Below are 9,509 nucleotides of genomic sequence, written 5' to 3' on the forward strand. Positions count from 1 at the left end.
GGTAGCAATTAACATTAGTTGATGCAACCTTTTCCATGAATAATGGGGAGTCATCTCTTTAAATTTCTTTTCCTCTTCTGCCAGTGTTGATTGGCTACCATTTGACAAACATGTCTTCACACATGAAACTGGACAATCAATGTTATCTTTTTGTAGCAGCATCCAGGGCAAACCTCTCATCATCCAAGTGTCCACACAAGCAAACTTCTTAGCAGAAACAGAGCCACAATGATCAAATGAGCCACTCGAAGAACAGTTTGATTGATCCATCTTCAAATGTGATATGCAATCTGCTGCAGCACCAATCCAGCCATTTTGTTTTGCTGTTTTGAGATCAATAAGGGCTCATACTTTTCATGGGAATCTGCAATCAAGCTCAATGCAATTGTGGGAAAGAGCAGCAACGCTGAAACTTTGTTTCTTCACAGAGAAATGTTACTCTCTGCTGGGACTGAAGGTGTGCTCAATTAGCCAGATGTGTGAAGTAATGCATGCAGAAAATAGAGTCAAAGAGTTATTGAAGAGTACAGCACAAACAAGCTGTTCAGCCCATCTAGTCTATGCCAAACTATTTAAACTGCCTTCTCCCATCGACCTGCACCAGGGCTGTAGCCCTCCATACCCCTAATATCCAAACTTCTCTAAAAGTTTGAAAATCTTAGGTTGATGCAACTTGTCCCATATAAATCTTATTCTCAACTTCAATGGGCAACATTAACTCTCCACTACGAGAAAGAGGTGGCTGTTAAAACAATCCATATATCTTCTCCTAACATAACCTCAATATTAAAAGCTTATATTTATATAAATTTCATTAGCATGGTAAAATAGCCAAAAATGATCCACAGGGTCATCAACCAGAATTAGAACCTGAGCCATTTGAAGTATAACAACAGAATAGTTTGGGACTGATTCCATAGTTGAGAGTCTAGGTAGCTAAAGTATGTACACCAACATGAAGCAAATCAAACCAGGGATGTGCAAGAGGTCAGAAGTGGAGGAGTGCTGGTCACTCAGATGGTTGCAGCCTTGGAAAAGATTACAATGATAAGGAGAGTTCAGCTCATGAGATGCTTTAAATAAAGGCATGAGAATATTAAAACCAAAAATCACAATAGTTACAAACCAGAAGCCTTTTGGTTCATCAGGACCTTTCCTGATTCAATATTAGAGAACAAAGAAATTCAACAGATGCTAGAAATCTTGAGCAACACTCACAAGATGCTGGAAGAACCCAGTATAGCAAGTCCTACCAAGACCCTGCAAACTCTTTCAGGAAGATTTCCAGTTCTCTTTTGAATATTGTACTTGAATCTGACTCCAGTATCATTCCTGGAAGTCTACTACACAAAATACTGTAGATTTTCCATTGTTGGTGTTTTTGACCAGTCACCTTCATTCAATATCCCCTGGCTCTTGATCCTTCTGTCAATAAGGACCATTTCTCTTGCCATCTGCTGTCTGCATCCTTCATGATTTTAACTACCTCTATCAAGCCTCCTTCTCAACCGGGCTGACAGTTTACTTCACAATCTAATGTGACACCAAGGTTTAGAATTGTCTCGGACACTTACCTGGGATATGGATGGCTGAGTTGGAGGTGTCAAGGTTTTGTGACAGAAATCAGAGGCAATTGCTCTTTGCAATACTTAGCTTGAAGCAATATCCGTCATCCAATCCTGGACCCATAGTCTGACAATTTAGAGGTAATAGAAAAGTGAAAAGAGATGGCAGTGAGTTAGATCAGGGACATCAGTTTAAATAGAGTATCTTTGGATGATGTCCCAAGATGCAACTACAGAAGACAAAGGAATTCAAAATAAATTGAAGTATATTGATAAGCGTAAAAGGCCTTGGGTTTCTTTAACAAAGAATACTAAACAACGTTTAAAGTTCAAAAGTCCAAATTAAATTTATTATCAAAGGTCATATATGTCACCAGATACAACCCTGAGACCCATTTTCTTGTGGGCATACTCAATAAATCCATAACAGAATTAATGAAGGACAACACCAACTTGGGCATTTCACTAGTGTACGAAGGACACAAACTATGCAAGTACAAAAAGAAAGAAAGAATAATAAGTAAATAAACGATGAATATTGAGAACATGAGAGGAAGAGTCCATGAAAGTGAGTCCATAAGTTGTGGGAGCATTTCAGTGATGAAGTGAAGTTGAGTGAATTTAGAGTTATAGAAAAGTACAGCAGAGAAACAAGCCCTTTGCTCTACTTAGATGTCAGGACACTGGATCAGGGATCCAATTGCAGACCCAATACTGTGCACACAGTGATATTAATTGAGTAACAAATCCCAAGGTGCAAGCAAAGTCAGCATCAAAGTTCAGGCAGAGATCAAAACATCCAGAGAAATCCAAAAACCAGAATCAGGAAACAGGCAGACTCGATATTCAGACAGACAGAGCACAGATACAAATGCTGGAAAGGCTCAGGAAAAGTCACCGGCAAGATCTGGCCAAAATAAACAGTGAAAACATAGGACTAAAGTACACTGAGCAATAAACGGAGAGGCAGATGATAGGTGGAGCACAATGAGACAGAAGTGGCAGCAAAACAGGCAATAATGAGAAACAGGTAAGAGGCAGAGTACTCAGTAATACAGGGGCTGGAGTAGAGCAGGAGCGGGGACAGGAACACATGGCAATCCAAAATCACAGACTGACAGCTAGAGGGAAAACACAAAAAGACAAAGTTCAACAGGAGGTACTGACAGTAGACCATGCCAAATCATTTAAACTCTCTACTCCCACAGACCTGGATTGACACCGTAGCCCTCCATATCCCTACCATCCATCTACCTATCCAAATTGCTTTTAAATATTGAACTCAAGGTCGCATGCACCTCTTGTACTGGCAGCTTCTTCCACACTCTCATGCCCCTCCGAGTGAAGAAGTTTCCCCTCATGTTCCCCTTAAACTTTTCACTTTTCACCCTTAACCCAGGACCTCTGGTTGTAGTTTCAGCCAGCCTCCATGGAAAAGGCTTGCTGGCACTTACCCTATCTATACCCCTCATAATTTTGTATACCTCTATCAAATCTCCCCTCAATTTTACAGATTACATTCTGCTGTCTTCCCTTTGCATTTTCCAAGTGTCTGACACACTAATCTAGGTAAGCACCCAACTAGAGACAGGTTATCACTTCCTGGACACCATTTCTCAGAATCCAAATCAGATTTATTATCACTGTCTTACAGTGCCTATAATAAGTATTCACCTCCTTTGGAAGTTTTCCTGTTTTATTGTTTTACAACATTGAATCACAATGGATTTAACTTGGCCTTTTTGACACTGATCAACAAAGAAAATCACTTTCATGTCAAAGTGAAAACAGATCTCAACAACGAGTTCAATATTAATTACAAATATAAAACACAAAATAATTGATTGCGTAAGTGTTCATCTCCTTCAAGTCAGCATTTAGTAGATACACCTTTGGCAGCAATCACAGCCTTGACAGCGTGTGGATCGGTCAACAGTGGCTTTCTCTTTGTCACTCTCTCATAAAGCTGCAACTGATGAAACACCCAGGCAACAACTGTTGTATGCGCAGCCTCTCCCATCTCAGCCACCGAAACTTGTAACTCCTTCAGAGATGTCATAGCTCCCTTGGTGGCATCCCTCACTAGTCCCCTTCTTGCACGGTCACTCAGCTTTTGAGGACAGCCTGCTCTAGGCAGATTTACAGCTGTGCCATATTCTTCCTATTTCTAGATGATTGACTTAACTGTTCTCCAAGGGATATACAGTGACTTGGAAATTTACTTGTACCCAGCACCTGACTTGTGCTTTTCTATAGTCTTTTCGCAGTATTGCTTGGAGTGTTCTTTTGTCTTCATGCCAGGATACTGACTCAGCAGCAGTTCAACCTTCCAGATACAGGTGTATTTTTACTATAGTCAATTGAATCACCTTGACTGCACACAGGTCTCCAAAAACAGATCTCCATTTAACTAATTATGTGACTTCTAAAACCAATTGGGTATACCAGTGATGATTTGGCGTGTCATATTAAAGAGGGGTGAATATTTATGCAATCAATTATTTTGTGTTTTATATTTGTAATTTACTTAGATCACTTTGTAGAGATCTGTTTTCACTTTGACGCGAGTCTTTTTCCGTTGATCAGTGTCAAAAATGCCAAATTAAGTCCATTGTGATTCAGTGTCGTAAAACAATAAAACTTGAAAATTTTTGGGGGGGGTGGGTGAATACTTTTTATAGGCACTGCAAATGAAATAGTATTCATGGTTTTGTGGACCATTAGAAATCAGATGGCAGAGGGGAAGGAGATGTTTCTGAATTATTGAATGTGGGTCTTTAGGCACTTGGGTAATAGTGGTGCATGCAAAAGAAGATGTCTCTGATCCTACTAACTGTGCAAGAAAGATTCAAACCATAGAGTGCTGGTCCTCAGGCACAAATGAGATTTCAGTGTTTATATTGAGAATCAAATCAAATCAACTACTGAAATTCTCTTATACCTCTTGGGTACAGTTCTTAATTGAGCTGCACTGAAGACCCAAATTGTTCTGTCAGCATTTGTCCTTTCGTAAAGCAAATAATTTTTGCTTAATGTTATAATCAGTCCAGGTTGTCCTTAAAAATGGGAGTTGCTACATAATGATGAGGAAAGGTTGAGTGAACTCGGCCTTTTCTCCTTGGTGAGGTGGAGGATGAGAGGTGACCTGATAGGGGTGTAAGATGATGAAAGGCATTGATCATGTGGATAGTCAGAGGCTTTTTTCCAGGGCTGAAATGGCTAACGTGAGAGGGCAAAGTTTTAAGGTGCTTGGAAGTAGGTACAGAGAAGATGTCATGAGTAAGTTTTTTACGCAGAGAGTAGTGAGTGTGTGGAATGGGCTGCCGGTGACGGTGGTGGAGGCCAATGCAATAGGGTCTTTTAAGAGACACCTGGATAGGTACATGCTTGGAAAATAGAGAGTTATAGGTAACCCTAGGTAATTTTGAAAGTAAGTACATGTTCGGCACAACACTGTGGGCCGAAGGGCCTGTGTTGTGTTGTAGGTTTTCTATGAAAATGCAAGTTTAATGGAAGATGTTTTTACTAGTAAAGGTCATTTTCTATTATGGTATGTAATGTATTTGTTAATGTAGTTAATTATTTGAATTGATTATTTTAATTCATGCCACAGAGCTGTTGTGAACAAATTATGGCTCTCCAAAGTTTATTAAATGTTTGTGTACTATTTACAATTCATCTTGTCAAGGTTCCTACATTAGACTATTGTTTATAGACTACAGCTCCATCTTCAAAGATATTAATCCAGGCAAACTGATCTCCAAACTCCTAGATCTGGGATTCAACATCTCTCTTCATCTAGATCCTCAACTTCCTGACCAACAAACCACAATCAGCAAGCACAGGCATGGTTACCCTCAGTAATGGTGCTCCACAAGGCCGAGCCCTTGGCCCACTTGTACACCCCCTGTGCACTCATGACTGTGTGGACAGGTTCTGCTCTACAAATTTGTCAATGATATCACCTGAGTAGGCACATCTCAAGCAATGATCAGGCAGAGTACAGGAAGAAGATAAAGAGCTTAGTGGCATGGTGTCATGACAACAACCTTTCCCTTAAGGTCAGCAAAAAATGAGAGTTGATTATTGACTTTATTGCCAATCCAAATCTCAGCCCATAATTAAAGTCCTCCAATCCAGTCAATATCCTGGTGAATCTTTGTTCCACTCTCTCCAGTGCAAGCACATGTTCCCTGTAGTGTGGTGAAGAGAATTGCATACAATACTTGAAATGGGGTCTAAACTGTGGTTTGTAATGTTGCAACATAATGCCCCAACTTTCTGTGTTCCAACCCATGAAGACAAGCATGCCATACACCTTCACCTCTACCCTGTGTGTTGCCACTTTCAGGGATCTATGAATTTGAGACCCAATCCCTCTGTTCATCAACATTCCTTAGCCCCTATCATTTACTCCGATTTCAGCTCCCAAAATGCATCAACTCACACTTGTTTTAGTAAATTCCATCCATTAATGCTCCTCCACTTTCCATCTGATCTACGCCCTGCTGTAGCCATAGACAACCTTCCTCTATATCCATCTCACCACCAACTTTTGTATTACCTGCAAACCTACAAACCACAGCGACTACATTCAAACCCAGATCGAAAAGGTGCAGTCTGAGCCCAGTATGTCATGGATAGAAAATTAAAATCAAAGTGCTGATGCTGGAAATCAGAAATAAAAAGCAAAGACCGGAAAAACGGCAAATCCGGTAGCAGTTAAAATTTCAGATCAAAGATCCTTCGTTGGAACTGAACTAAAATGGTAACTCTATTTCTCTTCCTACAGGTCTGCCTGGCCTGCTGAGTATTTCTAGCATTTTCTGTTTATAGGTACTCCAAGGGATGGCCCTCAGACCTTGACCCACATCGAGCCACATTGGCCCTCCCTGTGTTAACAACAGCCAACTTACGCACAGCTTACTGTATGTATAACAAATGAGCATTTAGGAGCCTGGCAGGTTGAAATAGTCATCTGCTTTGAGGCTACAGGCATCTTCTACTGTGCATCGTAAACACAAAATAATCTGCAGATGCTGGAGTCAAAGCAACATTCACAACACGCTGGAGGAACTCAGTAGGTCGGGCAGCATCCATGGAAAAGACTGGTCGACATTTCGGGCTGGAACCCTTCGTCAGGACTGTAGGGGGAAGGGACAGAGGCCCTATAAAGAAGGTGGGGGGAGGGTGGGAAGGAGAAGGCTGGTAGGTTCCAGGTGAAAAACCAGTAAGGGGAAAGATAAAGGGGTGGGGGAAGGGAGGCTGGGAAGTGATAGGCAGGAAAGGTGAAGAAAGAATAGGGGAAAACACAATGGGTAGTAGAAAGAGGAGGAACCAAGAGGGAGGTGGTAGGCAGCTGGGGGAGGGGGCAGAGTGACATAGGGATAGAGGAAGGGAGGGGGAGGAAATTACTGGAAGATGGAGAATTCTATGTTCATACCAAGGGGCTAGAGACTACCTAGGCAGTATATGAGGTGTTGCTCCTCTAACCTGAGTTTAGCCTCATCATGACAGTAGAGGAGGCCATGTATGGACATATCCGAATGGGAGTGGGAAGCAGAGTTGAAGTGGGTGGCTACCGGGAGATCCTGTCTGTTGTGGCGGATGGAGCGGAGGTGCTCGACGAAGCGGTCCCCCAATCTGCGTCGGGTTTCACCGATGTAGAGGAGGCTGCACCGGGAGCACCGGATGCAATTGATGACCCCAACAGACTCACAAGTGAAGTGTTGCCTCACTTGGAAGTACTGTTTGGGGCCCTGAATGGTGGCAAGAGAGATGTAGGGACAGGTATAGCACTTGCACTTACAGGGATATGTGCCAGGTGGGAGATCCGTGGGGGGGGACGTGTGGACCAGGGAGTCGTGGAGGGACCGATCCCTGCAGAAGACGGAGAGGGGTGGAGATCCCTAGGTAGTCTCCAGTCCCTTGGTATGAACATAGAATTCTCCAACTTCCGGTAATTCCCTCCCCCCCTCCCTTCCCCTATCCCTATGTCACTCTGCCCACTCCCCCAGCTGCCTACCACCTCCCTCATGGTTACGCCTTCTTCTACTACCCATTGTGTTTTCCCCTATTCCTTCTTCACCATTCCTGCCTATCACCTCCATGCCTGCCTTCCCCACCCCTTTATCTTTCCCCTTACTGGTTCTTCACCTGCAACTTACCAGCCTTCTTCTTCCCACCCTCCCCCCACCTTCTTTATAGGGCCTCTGCCCCTTCCCCCTACAGTCCTGACGAAGGGTTCCGGCCCGAAATGTCGACCGATCTTTTCCACGGATGCTGTCCAACCTGCTGAGTTCCTCCAGCGTGTTGTGAGTGTTGCTTCTACTGTGCATGTAACGTAGTTCATGCCCACATTTCCAGCTATCTGGTTTACAAACAGTTCACTGGAATGGAACCCTGTGTTGTATATGTAATATTTCAGTAAAGTTCGAGTAATATTGTTAATACATTTTTTAAATTAAGCATTCTAGTTCATTTAAGTAATTAATGATGGGTTATATGTAAAAAAATTGCATCCACTAACAGCAGTAGCACAAATGTTGAGATGGATTTTGTCTCTTGGAGGACACAATTACAAGATTGAATTCAAGAGGATGTCTTATCATGGAAATGCTGATGGATTGTACCATTTACCCTTGGGAAAAGGAAATACCTGGAAAATTTACATAAAAAGGGCACTCCACTTGACCTATTCTCCCTAACGCAAATTGAAAGTCTCCCTGTTACAGCAGACATGATCCAAAGGGAAATCAGAAAAAGCTCCACACGGTCTCAGGTCTACATGGCCACTCAAAATGGCTGGAATGTCCCAGTTCCCCCATTTTTACCTGTGCCAGTATGAACTTTCCCTTGGTGAAGGTTGCCTTATGTTGGGATTGAGACTTGACATACAATGCAAGTTGACAGTTAAAGTGCTGGAGGAGGTACATGCCTGTCACCTATGTATGATCAAAAAGAAAGTGTTGGCTCAAAGTTTTTCCGATGGCTTGGGATAGATCATCAGATCGAGCTGCTTGCTATGCACCGTTTGGGATGCCATCATGTCCAGAAGATACCAAGAGCAGCACCTCTCCATTCCTGGGAAAGGCCTGTATTGCCCTGGCAGAGGATTCATGTGGATTTTGCTGGACCATTCATGGGCACATTTCTTGGTAGTAGTGGATGCAGCTACAAAGTGGCCAGAAGTGTTTTCTATAGCCTCCACTACAACCTCATACATGGTTGATGTGTTGAGAACCTTTTTTCAAGTGCTGGTTCTCCTGGACACTTAGTCAGTGACAATGTCCTCAGTTTGTTAAGGAACAGTTTTAGTCATTCTTAAACACGAATGGAATAAGACACATTACATCTGCACCATACTATCTGGTTACAAATGGTTTGGTGAAAAGGTTCGTCCAGAGTCTAATGAATGCACTGTGAGCAATGTCAGTAGAACACACTACACTGACACTGAATTAGAAAATCACCAACTTCCTCCTTGCATATCACAATGCAAAACACTCCATGACCAACAACTCTCCAGACATGCTGTTTCTGGTTCATCGCTTGTGCTCACACTTGGATTTCCTTAAACCCAGTCTCAGGAGGAGTATGCAGGACAAACAACTGAGACAAATTAAAGGCTCCTCAAACAAGAAGGTTCAATGTTTCACTCCTGGACAAGCAGTCCTGGCAAGGAACTACAGAGGCGATCAAAAGTGGGTACTCTGAAAGATTAAGGAGAGAACTGGACCACTCCTCCTACACAGTGGAGATCAAGTCTGATATTATCTGGAGGTGACACTTCGATCCATTGAGGAGGGCAGAAGCAATTGTTAGAGAAGAAAGGTGGCGAGGTGTCAGAATCACTTCCTGCAGTCCAGAATCACCTCTACAAATACAGCAGAGGAGGCCCATGAACCTGAGATTGTTTCACAGCCACAAGTCTCTCCTGCCAAG

This window comes from Mobula birostris, chromosome 3 (genome assembly GCF_030028105.1).
Source record: "Mobula birostris isolate sMobBir1 chromosome 3, sMobBir1.hap1, whole genome shotgun sequence".
Classification (NCBI taxonomy): Eukaryota; Metazoa; Chordata; class Chondrichthyes; order Myliobatiformes; family Myliobatidae; genus Mobula; species Mobula birostris.